The 22,243-nt window shown below is 49.0% G+C and overlaps 1 long non-coding RNA gene across 1 annotated transcript; it reads right to left on the minus strand.

Annotated features, from left to right (window-relative positions):
- Window positions 1–248: 248 nt before the first annotated feature.
- LOC147963624 (uncharacterized) lies at window positions 249–1,141 on the minus strand. The gene is made up of 3 exons (XR_015609358.1): window positions 906–1,141; window positions 740–797; window positions 249–653 (listed from the first exon to the last, which is right to left on the minus strand). It is a non-coding gene; the product is annotated as an uncharacterized LOC147963624 (long non-coding RNA).
- Between the last annotated feature and the right edge of the window lie 21,102 nt (window positions 1,142–22,243).

The following is a 22,243-nucleotide window of genomic DNA, read 5'->3' on the forward strand; positions in this document are numbered from 1 at the left end:
CCAAACATTATAGTGTGGCATGAAACCCTTGTAAAGCAGGTGGGAGTGAAGGATTTTCCGGTTAGAGTAAGACCTCGTATTCTCACATTCAGTGCATGGACAACACATAAAACCATTCTGCTTGTTTGCCTCAGCCGCATCGAGAAACTCATGCACGCCCTTAATGTACTCGCAGGTGTGTCTGTCACTGTACATCCATTGTCGGTTCATCTGCGTGCATTATATATAATTAAGTGTCCAAATTAATAGAAGTTCATCATCACATTAAAACCAAAGTGCATACATAGTTCTCATCTAACAACATATAGCTCTCCAGAGCATCTAATTAATTAAACCATACATTGAAACTATGTAAAACATTTCAATGCGAAAACAAATGCGATCATAATCGCAACCAAGGTAACAATTGATCCAACGGCATAATGATACCAAGCCTCGGTATGAATGGCATATTTTCTAATCTTTCTAATCTTCAAGCGCATTGCATCCATCTTGATATTGTGATCATCGACGACATCCGCAACATGCAACTCCAATATCATCTTCTCCTCCTTAATTTTTTTTATTTTTTCCTTCAACAAATTGTTTTCTTCTTCAACTAAATTTAACCTCTCGACAATAGGGTCGGTTGGCATTTCCAATTCACATACATCCTACAAAATAAAATCTATGTCACGTTGGTCGGCATAATTTTCATAAACAATAAATGAACCAATAGTTACAAAGATAATATATATACCACATCCGAATCATAGACAGGACGAGGGCCGACGGGGGCGGATACCAAAACCATCGCACTATATAAGATGCAATAATAAAAGTAAGAAAATAATACAAGTATCTATGTAAACATACAAGTAAGAATATTTTTCCTTTTAGATAGAAGATAAGAACAAGAGGCTCACCACGGTGGTGCCGGCGATGAGCTCGGCGCGGGTGATCGACGACGGTGAAGACGGGGACGGGGCGTGACGGACCGCTAAACCTAGACAAATATTGTGGAAAATGGAGCTTGGAGGTCGAGCTTGGAGAGGAGAAAGCTTAAGTAGTGTGGCTCGGGCATTCCCTCGAACACCTTGTGTGCATAGGAGGTGAGCTAGGGCACCACCAAGCCCTCTCCCCCTCGGCCAGAAAAAAAACAGAGCAGTGTGCTCTGCTCTCACGCGAGGGGGTATTATAGGCACTTCATTGGTCCCGGTTGGTGGCATGAACCGGGACTAAAGGGGAGCCTTTGGTCCCGGTTCAAGCCACCAACCGGGACCAATGGTGGTGGGCCAGGAGCGAGACCCATTGGTCCCGGTTCATCCCACCAACCGGGACCAATGGCCCACATGGCCCGGCCGGCCCCCTGGGCTCACGAACGGGACCAATGCCCTCATTGGTCCCGGTTCTAGACTGAACCGGGACTAATGGGCTGACCCGGCCTGGACCAAAGCCCTGTTTTCTACTAGTGCTATGATTGTCAAAGAGGTGTTGAGCATGTATGCAAGTGTGATGGGACAACTTATAAACCCGGCCAAGTGTTCCATCTTGTTCTCCGACAATTGTCAAGTGTCAATATCAGATGAAATCAAGAGCATTCTTGATATAACACAGGACGTGTTTGACCCCAAGTATTTGGGCTTACCGGTTCCAGAAGGCAGAATGAGTAAGGGTATTTTGTAGCCCTTGCTAGCGAAACTCGCAAAAAGACTAGTAGATTGGAGTGAGAAATATATATCTATGGCCAGTAAGGAAATTCTGATGAAGGCAGTAGCACAAGCAATACCTACATATACTATGAGTGTGTTAAAGCTACCCGGCCATGTCAGTTTGCGATGAATTGACTCGCCTCATTAGGCAATACTGGTCGGGTGTCGAAGCAGGAAAGAGGAAGATGGCATGGGTGGCATGGGATAAAATGGTATTGCCAAAGTCTATGGGGGGGCATGGGTTTTAGAAATATGAGGGCTTTCAACCAGGCCCTTTTGGCCAAGCAAGCGTGGAGACTTCTTATGAATGCAGAAAGCTTGGTTGCACGGCTACTCAGAGCAAAATATTACCCTATGTGCAGATTGGTCGACACGGTGTTTACGGGTAATGCATCTGCTGTATGGCGTGACATTGAACATGGTTTGGAACTAATTAAGAAGGGCATGATTTGGCAAGTTGGCAACGAAAAAATGATTAAAGTTTGGCAGGATCCGTGGGTTCCAAGAGGCCCATCCCTGAGGCCAATCTCTGCTAAAGGGCGATGTCGTTTTATCCAGGACAATGGGAGGTGGGATATTGAGCTAATGAACAACTTCTTTATCCCAGCAGATGTGCAAGTAATTAGAGCGATTAGAACCTCCCCAAGTCGAGAGGAGGATTTTCTATCCTGGTTCCCTGGAAAGTTCGGCCAGTTTATTGTCAAATCCTCTTACCACCTGGCCATGCAAGATCATGTGCAAATGCATGGTAATGGAGCTTGCAGCGCGAGGCCAGAGGGAGACCGTCCCTGCTGGAATCTTATTTGGCAAGCCTGAGTTACAAACAAAATGCGTTCCTTTGCGTGGAGAGTGGCTGTAGATGCGCTGCCAACAAATGAATGCAAAGCAAGACACCATATCCCAGTGCATGTTGCATGTCAGGTATGCAGAAAGATGGAGGACAGTACATTCCATGCACTGGTCATCTGCCCAAGATCGCTGGAGCTTTGAGAATTGATGCGCCAAGTCTGGCTGCTGCCGACTAAGGAGAAGCTTGTGGATACGGGCAAGGCATGGCTGTTCGGCATCCTGGACGATCACAACGAGGAAGTTCGTGCTATGATTATTATCTTGCTAGGGCGGATTTGGAGTCTGCGCAATGATATGCTTCATGACAAGATGATTCCACCACCATAGATCTCAAGATCGTTCCTCCTACGCTACTTAAGTTCATATAGCCAAGCTTAAAGGTATCATATGGAAGATATAATCAAAGGGAAAATGCCTGTAGTTGACACGCCATGCAGTTCGATTCTCATTCAGAAGCAAATTGAACCATGGCCAAAACCACCTCTAGGATGGGTGGCCTTATCAGTGGACGGAGCTTTTGTAAAGGAGTCCAGGCGGGCAGGTTCAGGTATGATACTAAGAGATTTGGAAGGCGCAGTCATCTTCTCTGCCTATCGCTATTTATTTCATTGTAAGGATGCCCTTGAGTCTGAAATCAGTGCTATCCTGGAAAGAGTCTCATTCAGTGTGCAACAATCTGATCTTCCTATAGTGATTCTGTTGGAAATATGAGCAAATTACTATGAGATTTAATGCGAATAAACAGAAGATAAATCATGACTACAGCAACAGAGATTAAACTAATCATGTGAACTAGCATAGCAGATGAACAGATCACATCTAGGGCACATACTAAAAACATGAATTCTATCATGATCTCGAACAGGAAGGATAGAATCACATACGGTGCAGTGGGAGCAACACCGCCGGCGTTGACGTTGTCACCCATGTCGTCGAGGATGAGGTTGCCGAGGTCGGGGAAGAAGTCGTCGCTGCCAGCAGTCGCTAGTGCGCTCCCCAAAAACCGGATCACCCCTCTCCCGTACAGGATCACGAGAGGCGGGGTTCCGGAGGCCTGCTGTCCCTTCTCCCGGTGCACGCCGAAAGGAGGGATGGAGAAGACTTGCTTGGCGGCGCAATGATCTGGAACGGTGGTGAGAAACCATACGAAGCGACCGCGGCTAGGGTAGACGTCTGCCTGACTATATAGTGCGGGCCGGGTAGGTCGTGGGAATAAACCCCACGTCCGAGTCATCACGGTCCAAAAGAATCGAAAACGGTTCAGTAATTAATTAATGACTCATTAATTTTCCCGAGCAGCAAAAATATAGATAACGTGCATAGCTCTGTCCTCGGCTCAATCCCGCAACCCGCGGCGCGTCGTGACGAGGCATGGCGTGGCGTGGCGTGGCGTGGCGAGGCGAGCGAGGAGGAGGAGCGCGCGTGTAGGTCTTCTCTTCTCATGCTCATACAAGTGGTAGAAGAGCTCACCTTATAAAGAGGTGCAACTCTCTCTCAACTTCCGGAGTGGGACTAAACTTTAGCCTCACTCACTCCACTCACATGTGTGCATGAATGGGCCAAGAGAATTTCAGAATTTTAGTTGGGCTTTGGGTCAAAGGCCTACTAGCAAAATTCCAACAATCCTCCACAAAGTCTCATTGGCACATCTCATCATTTAGTTCCAAAATATTGTTTATATACCGGTGCTTAGTGGAGACTGTGAAGTTGAACATCCACTTAGAGATTTATGCTACACTAGATCACAACTTGAATAGTGGATTATGCCTTGAACTACAAGTTTTCTGCGAGACTAGTTTCACACAAATTCTTGACCGATACTTGGCTGCCGCAAAGCTTCCCCGCGGGTGGAGCGTATACGTCATACTCCAGGGCCTTTTCATGAATTTATTAGAGAACACCCAATTCTCACAGACTGCGACGTTAACAGTCAAATTCATATAGGTGTGTTCCTCAGAAGATGTTCTGCAGGACAACATCTCTGCTTACCCGAATAAGCCACTTGGAACACATTAAGATAAGTATCAACCTGCCATGCAGATCAGGAGAGTATTGCATCTTCATGGAGTGGGATAGTTAATATAGGGATACTCTCCTCCCAGCTGACCAACAGCTTGTCTCCCACTTCTACTTCACGGGATCTCCGATCACATAGAGTGGGTTACCACTATGGACAACTCATGCGGTGGGTCTCAAACCCATCTCTATCGATGCATTATCTATCACATTACGTGATAGACCCTTTGTGACTGGATCTGCCAAGTTTTTCGACGTCTGGATATAATCCAACGTAATAACTCCGGAGTTCCTCAATTTTCTGACAGATTTTAGTCTCTTCTTCACATGTCTTGAGGACTTCATATTGTCCTTCGAACTGTTTATCTTGACAATCATAGTTTGATTATCACAGTTCATCAGGATAGGGGGTATTGGTTTTTCAACCATAGGTAAGTCCATCAAGAGTTCACGAAGCCACTCTGCTTCAACAGTGGCAGTGTCCAATGCTGTGAGTTCTGCTTCCATAGTTGACCTCGTTAAGATGGTCTGCTTGCAAGACTTCCAGGAAACAGCGCCACCATCAAGTGTAAAAACATAACCACTTGTGGCCTTTATCTCATCAGCATCAGAAATCCAGTTTGAGTCACTATAACCCTCCAATACCCTTGGATACCCGGTGTAGTGAATCCCATAGCTCGTGGTGCCTTTCAAATAGCGCATAACCCTCTCAAGTGCATGCTGATGATCAGGCCTCGTGGCACTCGCCAAATACATAAGCGAACCAATAATCTGAGAATACCTCAGTTGATCTCTAGCAATCTGTCGATTCTTTTAAAGCAACACACTAGCATCATATGGAGTTGGAGAAGGTGTGCAGTCGCTATACCCAAAACGACTCAAGACCTTCTCCACATAGTGAGACTGAAGCAGTGTGATCCCACCATTCTCATCTCTCAACAGCTTGATGTTTAAGATAACATCAGCTACTCCTAGATCCTTTATCTCAAAACAGCGAGATAAGAAATCCTTAACCTCCTTGATTAAATCAAGTTTGGTTCCAAATATCAATATGTCGTCGACATACAGACAAAGAATAACTCCTTCGCCCCCACCATAGTGATAGTACACGCACTTGTCACCATCATTTACTACAAAGCCGACAGCAGTTAATGTTCTTTCGAACTTCTCATGCCACTCCTTAGGAGCTTGTTTAAGGCCATATAAAGACTTTAATAACTTGCACACCTTTCCTTCCTGACCAGGTACTACAAAACCATCTGACTGATCCATGTAAATTTCCTCCTTCAACTCTCCATTGAGGAAAGCTGTCTTAACGTCCATTTGATGAACGAAAAGACCATGTGAGGCAGCCAGTGATAGTAGCACCCGAATTGTGGTCAGTCTAGCCACGGGTGAGTAAGTATCAAAGAAGTCTTCACCTTCTTTCTGGGTATAACCCTTGGCCATAAGCCGTGCCTTGTATTTTTCAATCGTACCATCAGGTCTAAGCTTCTTCTTGAACACCCACTTACATCCTACAGGTTTGCACCCATAAGGACGGTCAGTGATCTCCCAGGTACCGTTAGCTAAGATGGAATCCATCTCGCTACGTACAGCTTCCTTCCAGTAGTCAGCATCAGGAGATGCATAGGCTTCTGAAATAGTTTTGGGTGTGTCATCCATGAGGTACACAATGAAATCATCACCAAAGGACTTTGCAGTCCTCTGTCTCTTACTCCTCACAGGAGTTCCATTGTCACCTCAACAGGATTCTCAACGTGTTCCATCGCAATGGTGGGTTCAGGAATTACAGTGAATTCCTCACTAGATGGAGTAGGTATCTCCTGATTTGATGAACTCGACATATCCTTCATAGGAAATATGTCCTCAAAGAAAGTTGCATCATTTGACTCCATAATCGTACCAACATGCATGTAGGACACCTCACATTTTATTATCAAAAATCTATAGCCGATGCTATGAAAAGCATAGCCCAGAAGAACACAATCCACGGTTTTTGGTCCAAGCTTGCGCTTCTTGGGAATTGGTATATTGACTTTCGCCAAACAACCCCAAGTACGTAGGTAAGAGAGTTTCAACCTTTTCCTTTCCCATTCCTCAAATGGAGTCATGGTCTTATGCTTTGTGGGAACCCGGTTTAGGACATGACACGCAGTCATTAGCGCCTCACCCCACCATTCCTTGGATAGACCCGAAGTGTCTAACATGGTGTTTGTAACGCCCGGATGATCATGCTACAGTAATCGCACGCTAATCATGCCATGACACCTCGGTTACTGTTGCTAACCTCGCAATGATTCGAAACGGTTTCAAATTTAAATTCTAAATAAGTCAAACGACAAAAGTTTTCAAAATATTAAACAAAAATGTTCGGTGTGTGACTAATATTGCAAGGGTAATTATCGTAAAGAAAACACATTTTTATAAAATGCCTAAATGACTTAAAATGAAATAAAACAGAGAGAAAATAAATAAAAGAAAGAAAATGCAAAAGGGAAAAACAAACAGAAAAAAAAGAGGAGAAAGCCCCCCCCCCGGCCCCTTGGGCTTCGGCCCATCAGGCCACAGCCGATTCGGCCGGCCCACCCCGCCGCGCCCTTATCCCCCCCCCCTCTGTCCCCCACCACTCCACCGACACTCTCACTCCACACCCCACGAAAATATCCCCCTCTCCCCGACTAGATCGGGATCGAGGGAGGAGGACCTCGTCGCGCCAGGACGCCGCCGCCCGGATCACCGTCGCCGACCATCACCTCGCCGGCGCCCCCTCCCCCACCGGCCTGCCTCCCCCTCGCTGCCTCGTCCTCGTCATCCACCCCACGCCCCGCTGCCCTATCCCTACCGGCCCCGTGAGCACGCCCCGCGCTCCTCCTCCTCTCTTCCCTGTTCCTGCTCGCCGCGGCCGTGTCTGCACTGCCGCGCCCACGCGCACCCGCACGCGCTCACCAACACCGTCCGGACGCCCGAGGCATCGCGCCCGCACACATTGTGCCCGCGCCGTGGCCGCCCCCTGCCCCTGGCCATGCCAAATGCGCACGCGCCCGCGCACCGCAGCGCTGCTGTCGTTGCCCACCACGGCCTCGCCCCGGCACGCGCCTCCTCCCCTGCTGCTGCAGCTGCTTGCCCGCGCTGTCGCCTGGGCCGTGCCGCCACAGCCACCGGCGCGGCGGCGCCGCGCCGCGCGTGCCCTGCAGCGCCCCCCGCCACCGTTGTTGCTTCATTGTGCCGACCGCCCCCTCCTCGCCGGAGCCAGGCCGCGCGCCCGCCCCTTCGCCCACTGGCTGCAGCGCCCGCACGGGCGCCCCACGCCCGCTAGCCGGTAGCCCACGCCCGCTAAGGCCCCGGACCAATGACATATGGGCCCCACCCCAGAGAACGTTTCCAAAAAAAAGGTTTTAAAAACAGAATAATAGAAAATAAATAATAACTAAAAATAAACTTAATTAATTAATTAATTAAATTAAAAAAGTTAATTAATCCTAGTTAATTAATCTAATTAATCTGTTAGTTTAATTAAACAGTAGTTTGTTTAGCCTAAACCCTAATTAAGTCTAAACAGTGTATGACAGGTGGGTCCCACTGGACCCACGCATCAGTTGACCCCGTCAACCCATGTTGACTGGTGACGTCAGCATGACATCATGCTGATGTCATAAATCCAAATTTCGAATTAAATTAAATAATTAATTAAATTCCAGAAATTAGTAAAATCTTTAGAAAATCATATCTTTTAATCCGTAACTCGGATTAAATTATTTTCAACATGAAAGTTGCTCAGAACGACGAGACGAAGCCGGATACGCAGCCCGTTCGTCCGCCACGCATCCCTAAGCTATTGACCTCGCAACTTTTCCCCTCCGGCTACTCTGCCCGAAAACGCGAAACACCGGGAATACTTTCCGGATGTTTTCCCCCTTCACCGGTACCACCTCGTACCGCGTTAGGGCACACCTAGCATCACGTTTTGTCATGTCATGCATCATTATGCAGCTGTTTGCATTATATTTATTGTTTCTTCCCCCTCTTCTCTCGTTAGACACCGAGACCGACGCCGCTGCTACCCAGTACGACTACAGTGTTGACGACCCCCCTCTCTTGCCAGAGCAACCAGGCAAGCCCCCCCTTTGATCACCAGATATCGCCTACTCTTTTCTCTACTGCTTGCATTAGAGTAGTGTAGCATGTTACTGCTTTCCGTTAATCCTATTCTGATGCATAGCCTGTCCTTGCTACTACTGTTGTTACCTTTACCTGCAATCCTAATGCTTAATATAGGATGCTAGATTATCATCAGTGGCCATACATTCTTGTTCGTCTGCCATGCTATATTATCGGGCCGTGATCACTCGGGAGGTGATCACGGGTATATACTATATACTTTATACATGATACATGTGGTGACTAAAGTCGGGTCGGCTTGTGGAGTACCCGCGAGTGGATCTTTGTGGCGAAGCGACAGGGCAGGTTGAGACCACCTAGGAGAGAGGTGGGCCTGGCCCTGGTTGGCGTTCGCGGTTATCTCAAGATAACACGTTTAACGAGATCTTGGTATTTGATCTGAGTCTGGCCACTGGCCTATACGCACTAACCATCTACGCGGGGACAGTTATGGGCACTCGACGTCGTGGTATCAGCCGAAGCCTTCGTGACGTCAGCAACGGAGCGGCGCGCGCTGGATTGGACTGGAACGCCTGTTAGACTAGGTCTGCTTCCGGCCGCCCACGCAACGTGCAGGTGTGCTAAGGGCGATGGGCCCAGACCCCTGGGCGCTTAGGTTTAGACCGGCGTGCTGACCTCTCTGTTGGTCTAGGTGGGGCTGCGATGTGTTGATCTTCCGAGGCCGCGCATGACCCAGAAAAGTGTGTCCGGCCAAATGGGATCGAGCGTGTTGGGTTATATGGTGCACCCCTGCAGGGAAGTTAATCTATTCGAATAGCCGTGATCTTCGGTAACAGGACGACTTGGAGTTGTACCTTGACCTTATGACAACTAGAACCGGATACTTAATAAAACACACCCTTCTAAGTGCCAGATACAACCGGTGATCGCTCTCTCACAGGGCGACGAGGGGAGGATCATCGGTTAGGATTATGCTACGTGATGATACTTGGAGGACTTCAGTCTACTCTCTTCTACATGCTGCCAGACAGAGGCTGCCAGAAGCGTAGTCTTCGAAAGGACTAGCTATCCCCCTCTTATTCCGGCATTCTGAAGTTCAGTCCACATATGATACCCTTATTCCATTTGATACCAATGCATACATATGTAGTGTAGCTCCTTGCTTGCGAGTACTTTGGATGAGTACTCACGGTTGCTTTCTCCTTCTTTTCCCCTATCCCTTCTACCTGGTTGTCGCAACCAGATGTTGGAGCCCAGGAGCTAGACGCCACCGTCGACGACGACTCCTACTACACCGGAGGTGCCTACTACTACATGCTGCCCGCTGACGACGACCAGGAATAGTTTAGGAGGATCCCAGGCAGGAGGCCTGCGCCTCTTTCGATCTGTATCCCAGTTTGTGCTAGCCTTCTTAAGGCAAACTTGTTTAACTTATGTCTGTACTCAGATATTGTTGCTTCCGCTGACTCGTCTATGATCGAGCTCTTGTATTCGAGCCTTCGAGGCCCCTGGCTTGTAATATGATGCTTGTATGACTTATTTTATTTATAGAGTTGTGTTGTGATATCTTCCCGTGAGTCCCTGATCCTGATCGTACACGTTTGCGTGTATGATTAGTGTACGGTCAAATCGGGGGCGTCACAAGTTGGTATCAGAGCCGACTGCCTGTAGGAATCCCCCTTCCACACTCCTTGGCTGAAGTTGATTCTAGACATTACAAAAACTTTTACTAACATGGCTGTGAGCCTTACGGGCCCACATCGCCATCTGGGTGGTATTAGGCTCTTTTACTCCTCGATCCTTACTCTGGGACACTGAACTCTCTCCTACTCAGGTTAAACGATTTTACTAACTCTAACACTAGGATCCCGTGACCACGTTCACCCCAAAGTTGGATAAGCCCTAGTTATTCTTTAGAGTAGTATTTGAACATTTTCCACATTGTCATTTGACTCCTGTGAAAACATCTTTGTTTTCAGATGGAACCCACGAGGCAGGTCGTGCGCCACACGACGGCCATTGGTGCCTCAGGATCACCTGCTGTGTTGGTTGAGATGATGACCTATCTGGGTTATCGCTGGCACCCTGAGTACACCGTCTATGAGGAGTATCAGGACTTCAACCAGGAGCAGTACCGTGCCATCGTCCACCTCTACTCTCGGGAGTATGATTCCACTACCGTGCTGCACACTGCTCATGGTGTTGGAGTGACCATCGACATGGCGGTCCACGATGCTGCTTATGCTGCTCCCACACGTCTTCGCGGATAGTATCAGGAGTTGGACACCTCCCCCTTCAGGCACATTGCTATCGCATCTGATGTTGGTGCGGAGGGATACTACACTGCTGCCTACTCCACCGTCACCCGAGAGCCCTTCTACCATCAGAACCTGGTTCTGCATGCTGATGGGCTGGATAGAGCTAACCAAGCTCTTCGCCACGAGTTGTACACCACCCGTCAGCACCTGTATCGTGCTCTGACGCTGTTGCACCCCTCTGCCCGCTCTGGTGATCTGTCGCGTTCTGTGATCTACCCTGCCCGGACCGTGATGCCCCAGGGCGTCGGCTGGCCAGATGTGGGAGGCTACTCTCCTGCATTGGGTCCTCTCCTGCCACCTGCGCTTCGGGTTCCGCACCAGAGTATCCGCGGACCCCAGGCTACTCGCGTGGAGGTCTTCCCTTCGCGTCACTACCAGCTGTCGGGCTACACCTACCTCCGCAGTACCGCATGGGACTGATGTAGACTTGCTTGTTAGTGTTAGATGCATTCGCCGCGAGCCTGTGTGCCGCCTATGATGTATTAGTCTATGTACTGAACTCTGTGTACCGAACTCTATGCATGATCTCTTTTGTAAGATATGCCGACTACTATGTAGTATCTATCGTGCTGCTTTCATTGTGCATGTTTCATCATGAATGATTCTTGTCCTTGCAAAATTTCTCGATGCTGAACTACCCCTGTTGTATATTAGCAGGATGGTTAGACCAGGTGGTCGTGGACGTGGTGGCAACCTCCCACCACCGCCTGAGTACATGGCTGGTATGATCCAACAGCTTGAGATGAATCGCCAGTTCATGGAGAATATGATGGCTCAGTTTCCTCGCCCCAATATGAACCAGCAGCCAACCCTAGTAACTCTGCAGGATTTCATGCGCCTGAACCCAACTGTGTATCGCAGATCAACTCAGCCTCTGGATGCTGATGACTGGCTCCGTGACATCACCTATGAGATGGAGTCTGCTGATGTAGCCCCTGCCAGCTATGTCACCTTTGCTTCCTTCTTCCTGAAAGGACCCGCGGCTCAATGGTGGGACAGCCACAGGCGTACTCTGCCAGCTGGAACAATCATCACCTGGCCAGACTTCCAAGCTGCCTTTCGTGCTCGCTTCATTCCTCAGGGAGTCATGGACCGTAAGAAGCGCGAGTTTCGCAACCTCACCCAAGGCAACAAGACTGTTGAAGCTTATCAACGGGAGTTTCTTGACTTGTCCCGCTATGCTGAAGAAGACATTGCAACTGATGCACACAGACAGGAGAAGTTCCGTGATGGCCTTCAAGCTGACATCAAGCTCGCACTTCTAGTGCATGACTTTGCTGATTTCGCCACTCTGGTGAACAAGGCCATCAATGTCGAAACTGGTCTGCAGGAATACCAGAGCTCTCACAGGCGCAACCGTGACACGGGCTCATCTTCGGGCCCGTCCTCGCAGAAGCGCAAGATATGGATTCCCAATAGCATGTACCAGCCGGATGCACCTGCCCCAAGGCAGACCTATGCTGCACCTCGCCTGCCTGCTCCTCCGACTAGGCAGCCAAGACTCCCAGCTCCACCACCACAAGCTCCTGTTCCCACTCCCAATAATGGGTTGTGCTTCAGGCATGGACAACCAGGGCACCGTGCTAGGGAATGCAACCAGAACCAGAATCAACTGGCCCTTCCAGCAACTGGCCGTGGAAGCAACCAGCCCCGCAGCAACAATGCCAAGTCTTATGGTCGTGTTCATGCCAACCACGTTGATCTGAGCGAAGCTCAAGACCAGCCTGCTACTGTGATGGGTACCCTCCTCGTAAACTCAGTACCAGTATCCGTTTTATTTGATACAGGTGCATCGCATTCATTCATGTCAGAAGGTTTTGCATGCTTGCACGACATTAAATGTGAGGACATGAATGCTTCACTATTAGTACACACCCCTGCGGGCCAATGTCGAACCTCCATGATTTGCAACGACGTCCCTGTAGAAATCGAAGGACTGGAGTTCCTTATCTCTCCCATCGTACTGAAGTCCTGTAGCATTGATCTCATTCTGGGAATGAATTGGTTAAAAGCGCATACTGCTTCTATAGTTTGCGCCACTAAGACCGTCCATATGCTACACCCTTCAGACGAAATAGTTACTTACCAAGCTCATCTGGTGCAAAACGCCGAGGCACGGCTTTATGCCTTGAATGCGTTGAACGCTGCACCACTCGAGGGCATTGAAACATTCCCGTCGTTCGTGAATTCCAAGATGTCTTCCCAGAAGAACTTCCAGGGATTCCCCCTGCTAGAGCTGTCGAATTCATCATCGACTTGAAACCCGGCACCACCCCTATAGCTAAACGACCCTACAAGATGCCGCCGCATGTGCTCATTGAGCTTAAGGAGGAAATCGACAAATCTCTTGTCAAAGGTTTCATTCGCCCAAGTTGCTCTCCTTGGGGAGCACCTTCTCTCTTTGTTAAGAAGAAGGATGGGACAAACCAATTAGTCCAAGACTACCGTCCTATAAACCAAGCTACCATTCAGAATAAATACCCTCTTCCTCGGATCAATGATCTTTATGATCAACTGGCTGGCTCATCAGTGTTCTCCAAACTCGACTTGAGGTTGGGTTACCACCAGATCCGTGTTCGTGAAGAGGACATCCCAAAAACCGCCTTCGTGACTCGGTATGGATCATACGAGTACACCGTCATGTCATTCGGCTTAACGAATGCTCCAGCCACCTTCTCTCGTCTGATGAACTATATATTCATGGATTACCTCGACAAGTTCGTCGTGGTTTATTTGGACGATATCCTTGTATTTTCCAAGAACAAGGAAGAACATGCTGAACATCTTCGTCTTGTGCTGGAAAAGCATCGGGAGCATCAGCTGTATGCTAAGTATTCCAAGTGTGAATTCTGGCTCCCCGAAGTAACCTATCTTGGGCATGTCATCTCCAAGGATGGTATTGCCGTCAACCCTGAACGAGTTCAGGCTATTCTCGATTGGACTCCTCCGAAGAATGTGAAGCAAGTCTGAAGTTTCCTCGGTCTCGCCAGCTATTGCCGTCGATTCGTCGAGAACTTATCCAAGATTGCCAGGCCCCTGACTAATCTGTTACATAAGGGTGTCAAGTTTGACTGGACAGACAAGTGTCAGGAAAGTTTCCAGGCGCTCAAAGACAAGTTGACTTCTGCCCCCGTGCTTGCCCCACCTGATACTAAGAAGGACTTCGTCATTTACTGCGACGCTTCCCGTCAAGGATTAGGCTGTGTCCTAATGCAGGAGCGCAGAGTGATTGCTTATGCCTCTCGTCAACTGCTCCCTCACGAAGAAAACTACCCAGTTCACGACCTCGAGCTTGCTGTTGTCATTCATGCACTGAAGCAGTGGCGACATTACCTTCTCGGTAATCGTTGTGAGATCTTCACTGACCATCAAAGTCTGAAGTATCTGTTTACTCAGCCAGATCTGAACCTCCGTCAGCAGAGATGGATGGAGACTGTTGCAGACTTTGACGTGGGTATATCCTATACCCCCGGCAAGGCTAATGTAATGGCTGATGCCTTGAGCCGCAAGTCTTACTGCAACCACCTCCAGGTTCATAAAGTTCAGCCCTCGCTTGTCGAAGAATTTAGGAAGCTGAACCTCCATATTGTTCCTCCTGGAGCACTCGCTCCCCCTCCCCTGGAATTCCGCAAGATGAATCTTCTTGTTATTACTAAGGGTTCTCTGAATACCCTGACTATCGTATCAGATCTCGTAGCTGGTATAAAGACTATACAAGGTTATGACTCTGAAGTCCATAAGATTAAGCGCCATCTAGCAGAAGGAAAGCCCTCATTCTTCACTATCGCTGATGATGGCGCCTTGTATTTCAAAGGCCGCCTAGTGGTACCATGTTCGAAGAAAAACCTGGATAAGACTAAAAGGGTTATGCAAGAAGCCCATGATACGCCTCTGTCCATCCATCCTGGTAGTACAAAGATGTACCAGGATATTCATTAAAGATTCTGGTGGTCCAATATGAAGCAGGACATTGCTTGTTATGTTGCTGAGTGTGACGTTTGCCGTCGTATCAAAGCTGAGCATCAAAGGCCTGCTGGAACTCTGCAACCTATCACTATTCCTGAATGGAAATGGGACCATGTTGAAATGGACTTCGTCACTGGATTTCCCAAATCGCAGAAAGGTAATGACGCTATTCTTGTCGTCATTGACCGGCTTTCCAAAGTTGCCCATTTTCTGGCGGTCAAAGAGACAATCACTGCTAGTCAGCTTGCTACTCTCTACATGGCCAGAATTGTTTCACTTCACGGTATTCCACTGGTTATCAGTTCAGACCGTGGCAGCTTATTCACTTCAAGGTTTTGGGCGAGTTTCCAAGAAGCTATGGGAACTCATCTGTCGTTCAGTACTGCGTTTCATCCGCAGTCACAAGGGCAAGTTGAACGTGTCAACCAAGTTCTCGAAGATATGCTTCGAGCTTGTGTTATTTCCTTCGGCAAGAAATGGGAGGAATCTCTCCCGTATGCTGAGTTTTCTTATAATAATAGCTATCAAGCTAGTCTAAAGATGGCCCCCTTCGAAGTATTATATGGACGAAAGTGCCGAACCCCTCTGAACTGGTCAGAAACGGGGGAACATCCACTCTTTGGTCCGGATATTATCCAACAGGCCGAAGAACTAGTTCGCATTATTCGCGAGAATCTCAAGACTGCTCAGTCACGTCAGAAAAGTCAGTATGACCGTCATCACCAAGACATGGACTATCAACCTGGCGAAAAGGCTTATCTTCGAGTTACACCAATGAAGGGTGCACACCGCTTCGGGATCAAAGGAAAGCTAGCTCCCTGCTATATTGGTCCTTTCACTATTCTCGAAAGGCGTGGAAAGGTGGCATATCAACTGGAGCTTCCGCCGAACCTTTCTCAGGTTCACGATGTGTTCCACGTGTCACAACTCCGACGCTGCTTCAAGGACCCAATCCGAGCAGTGGATCATGAGATGCTTGAGTTGCAACAGGACCTCTCCTATAAAGAGCATCCGGTCCGCATTCTCGACCAAGCTGAACGGCGCACACGTCAGAAGGCGATCAAGTTCCTCAAGGTCCAGTGGTCGAATCACTCTGAAGACGAAGCCACCTGGGAACGCGAGGACCGCCTGCGTGATGAATACCCCGCACTGTTTCCTTCTACCACCTAAATCTCGGGACGAGATTTCTTGTAGTGGAGGAGATTTGTAACGCCCGGATGATCATGCTACAGTAATCCCACGCTAATCATGCCATGACACCTCGGTTACTATTGCTAACCTCGCAATGATTCGAAACCGTTTCAAATTTAAATTCTAAATAAGTCAAACGACAAAATTTTTCAAAATATTAAACAAAAATGTTCGGTGTGTGACTAATATTGCAAGGGTAATTATCGTAAAGAAAACACATTTTTATAAAATGCCTAAATGACTTAAAATGAAATAAAACAGAGAGAAAATAAATAAAAGAAAGAAAATGCAAAAGGGAAAAACAAACAAAAAAAAAGAGGAGAAAGCCCCCCCCCGGCCCCTTGGGCTTCGGCCCATCAGGCCACAGCCGATTCGGCCGGCCCACCCCGCCGCGCCCTTATCCCCCCCTCTGTCCCCCACCACTCCACCGGCACTCTCACTCCCCCCCCACGGGATCGAGGGAGGAGGACCTCGTCGCGCCAGGACGCCGCCGCCCGGATCGCTGTCGCCGACCATCACCTCGCCGGCGCCCCCTCCCCCACCGGCCTGCCTCCCCCTCGCTGCCTCGTCCTCGTCATCCACCCCACGCCCCGCTGCCCTATCCCTACCGGCCCCGTGAGCACACCCCACGCTCCTCCTCCTCTCTTCCCTGTTCCTGCTCGTCGCGGCCGTGTCTGCACTGCCGCGCCCACGCGCACCCGCACGCGCTCACCAACGCCGTCCGGACGCCCGAGGCGTCGCGCCCACACACGTTGTGCCCGCGCCGTGGCCGCCCCTTGCCCCTGGCCATGCCAAACGCGCGCGCGCCCACGCACCGCAGCGCTGCTGCCGCTGCCCACCACGGCCTCGCCCCGGCACGCGCCTCCTCCCCTGCTGCTGCAGCTGCTTGCCCGCGCCGTCGCCTGGGCCGTGCCGCCACCGCCACCGGCGCGGCGGTGCCGCGCCGCGCGTGCCCTGCAGCGCCCCCTGCCACCGTTGTTGCTTCGCTGCGCCGACCGCCCCCTCCTCGCCGGAGCCAGGCCGCGCGCCCGCCCCTTCGCCCACTGGCTGCAGCGCCCGCACGGGCGCCCCACGCCCGCTAGCCGGTAGCCCGCGCCCGCTAAGGCCCCGGACCAATGACATATGGGCCCCACCCCAGAGAACGTTTCCAAAAAAAGGTTTTAAAAACAGAATAATAGAAAATAAATAATAACTAAAAATAAACTTAATTAATTAATTAATTAATTAATTAAGTTAATTAATCCTAGTTAATTAATCTAATTAATCTGTTAGTTTAATTAAACAGTAGTTTGTTTAGCCTAAACCCTAATTAAGTCTAAACAGTGTATGACAGGTGGGTCCCACTGGACCCACGCATCAGTTGACCCCGTCAACCCCTGTTGACTGGTGACGTCAGCATGACATCATGCTGATGTCATAAATCCAAATTTCGAATTAAATTAAATAATTAATTAAATTCCAGAAATTAGTAAAATCTTTAGAAAATCATATCTTTTAATCCGTAACTCGGATTAAATTATTTTCAACATGAAAGTTGCTCAGAACGACGAGACGAACCCAGTTACGCAGCCCGTTCGTCCGCCACGCATCCCTAAGCTATCGACCTCGCAACTTTTCCCCTCTGGCTCCTCTGCCCGAAAACGCGAAACACCGGGAATACTTTCCGGATGTTTTCCCCCTTCACCGGTACCACCTCGTACCGCGTTAGAGCACACCTAGCATCACGTTTTGTCATGTCATGCATCATTATGCAGCTGTTTGCATTATATTTATTGTTTCTTCCCCCTCTTCTCTCGTTAGACACCGAGACCGACGCCGCTGCTACCCAGTACGACTACAGTGTTGACGACCCCTCTCTCTTGCCAGAGCAACCAGGCAAGCCCCCCCTTTGATCACCAGATATCGCCTACTCTTTTCTCTACTGCTTGCATTAGAGTAGTGTAGCATGTTACTGCTTTCCGTTAATCCTATTCTGATGCATAGCCTGTCCTTGCTACTACTGTTGTTACCTTTACCTGCAATCCTAATGCTTAATATAGGATGCTAGATTATCATCAGTGGCCATACATTCTTGTCCGTCTGCCATGCTATATTATCGGGCCGTGATCACTCGGGAGGTGATCACGGGTATATACTATATACTTTATACATGATACATGTGGTGACTAAAGTCGGGTCGGCTTGTGGAGTACCCGCGAGTGGATCTTTGTGGCGAAGCGACAGGGCAGGTTGACACCACCTAGGAGAGAGGTGGGCCTGGCCCTGGTCGGCGTTCGCGGTTATCTCAAGATAACACGTTTAACGAGATCTTGGTATTTGATCTGAGTCTGGCCACTGGCCTATACGCACTAACCATCTACGCGGGGACAGTTATGGGCACTCGACGTCGTGGTATCAGCCGAAGCCTTCGTGACGTCAGCAACGGAGCGGCGCGCGCTGGATTGGACTGGAACGCCTGTTAGACTAGGTCTGCTTCCGGCCGCCCACGCAACGTGCAGGTGTGCTAAGGGCGATGGGCCCAGACCCCTGGGCGCTTAGGTTTAGACCGGCGTGCTGACCTCTCTGTTGGTCTAGGTGGGGCTGCGACGTGTTGATCTTTCGAGGCCGGGCATGACCCAGAAAAGTGTGTCCGGCCAAATGGGATCGAGCGTGTTGGGTTATGTGGTGCACCCCTGCAGGGAAGTTAATCTATTCGAATAGCCGTGATCTTCGGTAACAGGACGACTTGGAGTTGTACCTTGACCTTATGACAACTAGAACCGGATACTTAATAAAACACACCCTTCTAAGTGCCAGATACAACCGGTGACCGCTCTCTCACAGGGCGACGAGGGGAGGATCATCGGTTAGGATTATGCTACGTGATGATACTTGGAGGACTTCAGTCTACTCTCTTCTACATGCTGCCAGACAGAGGCTGCCAGAAGCGTAGTCTTCGAAAGGACTAGCTATCCCCCTCTTATTCCGGCATTCTGCAGTTCAGTCCACATATGATACCCTTATTCCATTTGATACCAATGCATACATATGTAGTGTAGCTCCTTGCTTGCGAGTACTTTGGATGAGTACTCACGGTTGCTTTCTCCTTCTTTTCCCCTATCCCTTCTACCTGGTTGTCGCAACCAGATGTTGGAGCCCAGGAGCCAGACGCCACCGTCGACGACGACTCCTACTACACCGGAGGTGCCTACTACTACGTGCTGCCCGCTGACGACGACCAGGAATAGTTTAGGAGGATCCCAGGCAGGAGGCCTGCGCCTCTTTCGATCTGTATCCCAGTTTGTGCTAGCCTTCTTAAGGCAAACTTGTTTAACTTATGTCTGTACTCAGATATTGTTGCTTCCGCTGACTCGTCTATGATCGAGCTCTTGTATTCGAGCCTTCGAGGCCCCTGGCTTGTAATATGATGCTTGTATGACTTATTTTATTTGTAGAGTTGTGTTGTGATATCTTCCTGTGAGTCCCTGATCCTGATCGTACACGTTTGCGTGTATGATTAGTGTACGGTCAAATCGGGGGCGTCACAGTGTTAACCATATCAGTTAGAGTTCGGTTCTTTCTTTCGGCTACCCCATTTGACTGGGGTGAGTAGGGAGGCGTCCTCTCATGGATTATACCATGTTCCGCACAAAACAGATCAAATTCATTGGAAAAATACTCTCCACGACGATCGGACCTAAGCCGTTTAATTTTTCGATCAAGTTGGTTCTCTGCCTCAGCTTTATAGTTTTTGAAGAAAGTCAAAGCCTCATCTTTTGATTTCAGAAGATACACATAACAATATCTAGTGGAGTCATCAATAAACGTCATGAAGTATCTCTTTCCACCTTTTGTCAACACGCCATTCATCTCACACAGATCAGAATGTATAAGCTCTAGTGGCGCCAAGTCTCTTGCCTCTGTAGTCTTACGAGACTTGCGAGGTTGCTTAGCTTGCACACATACTTGACACTTAGAGCCCTTGACATGAGAGATTTTTGGAATTAAATTCATATTGGCTAGCCGCGTCATGCATCTGAAGTTAATATGACAAAGTCGTGAATGCCAAATATCAGACTCATTATTGTGGCAAACATTATTAATAACTTTAGTGCAAATAAGCCTCCGCACTCATAGCCTTTTCCAACAAATTTTCCACACTTAGAAATTACAACTTTATTGGATTCGAAAACCAACTTAAAACCATCTCGACATAAACGGGAACCGCTAACGAGATTTTTATTGATGGACGACACATGATGAACGTTCTTCAGATGCACGGTCTTCCCCGAAGTAAACTTTAGATCGACCGTACCAACACCTCGAACGATGGCATGTGACCCGTTCCCCATCAGCACGGGAGAAGTCCCAGTGGCCTGGTAAGAAGAAAACATGGAGGCATCAGCACAAACATGTACATTGGCACCGGTGTCAATTAACCAATCAGGGGATTGAAATACTGAAAGGATGGTAGGAAAAATACCGTACCTAATTCCTTCATATCAGTATCACCGATGACGACATTAGCGGACTTGCCACTCTTCTCATGTTCGCGCTCCTCAAAGCGGTTAGGACACTTTGAAGCCCAGTGATTAGGATCACCGCAGACATGGCAAAGTCCCTTCCCCTTCTTATGAGAATTCTTCTTGAAGTTAGTAGAATGTGATGGCTTGTTCTTTGTATCAAACTTGCCTTTGCCCTAAGATTTGTTCTTGTTGTTTTTGAACTTGTTGGGCTGGAAGTTCTTCTTCTGTACCATGTGGGCACTAGAACCTCCCTCAGCAACTCGAGCACGTGTGTCCTTTGCTCTCGCCTTCTCTTCAACATCAAGAGTACCAATGAGATCCGCAACGGAAAACTCCTGTCTCTTGTGTTTCAGGGAAGTAGCAAAATTGTTCCACGAAGGTGGAAACTTGGCAATGATGCCCCCGGCAACAAATTTGTCCGGCAACACACACTTGAAGTACTCAAGTTCTTTTGCGAGCGACTATATCTCATGAGCCTGTTGTACAACAGCGCGCTCATCAGTCATCTTGTAGTCATAGAATTGCTTCATGACGTACAACTCGCTGCCGGCGTCCGAGGCACCAAACTTGGCCTCGAGCGCAGCCCACATGTCCTTGTCGTTGTCAAATGACATATACGAATCCACAATTGAGTCATCAAGAACACTCAGAAGAGCGCCTTTAAAGAGGGTATCGATCTTCTCAAAAGCTTCCAACTGTGCTGGATTAAGATCGCCCTCAGGCTTCCCCTTGGTGGCGTCATAGCAGCCCATGGTCTGAAACCAGTAGACTGCTCTCGTGCGCCACCTCTTATATTGCGCCCCCTTAAAGGCAGGCGGCTTCAGATGCGCAGCAAAACTACTCGGAGTAAATTGCCTATAATCGGGTTTTTGGGTTGTTGGAAATATGAGCAAATTACTACGAGATTTAATCCGAATAAACAGAAGATAAATCATGACTACAGCAACAGAGATTAAACTAATCATGTGAACTAGCATAGCAGATGAACAGATCACATCTAGGGCACATACTAGAAACATGAATTCTACCATGATCTCGAACAGGAAGGATAGAATCACATACGGTGCAGCGGGAGCAACACCGCCGGCGTTGACGTTGTCACCCATGTCGTCGAGGATGAGGTTGCCGAGGTCGGGGAAGAAGTCGTCGTTCGCGAAGTCGTCGCTGCCAGCAGTCGCGCGAGTGCGCTCCCCAAAAACCTGATCGCCCCTCTCCCATACAGGATCACGAGAGGCGGGGTTCCGGAGGCCTGCTGTCCCTTCTCCCGGTGCACGCCGAAAGGCGGGCCGGGTAGGTCGTCGGAATAAACCCCACGTCCGAGTCGTCACGATCCAAAAGAATCGGAAACGGTTCAGTAAATCCCGCAACCCGCGGCGCGTCGTGACGAGGCGTGGCGTGGCGTGGCGAGGCGAGTGAGGAGGAGGAGCGTGCGTGTAGGTCTTCTCTTCTCATGCTCATACAAGTGGTAGAAGAGCTCACCTTATAAAGAGGTGCAACTCTCTCTCAACTTCCGGGGTGGGACTAAACTTTAGCCTCACTCACTTCACTCACATGTGTGCATGAATGGGCCAAGAGAATTTCAGAA

This window comes from Triticum urartu, chromosome 6A (assembly GCF_056163025.1).
Source record: "Triticum urartu cultivar PI428250 chromosome 6A, HENAU_Tu73, whole genome shotgun sequence".
NCBI lineage: Eukaryota > Viridiplantae > Streptophyta > Magnoliopsida > Poales > Poaceae > Triticum > Triticum urartu.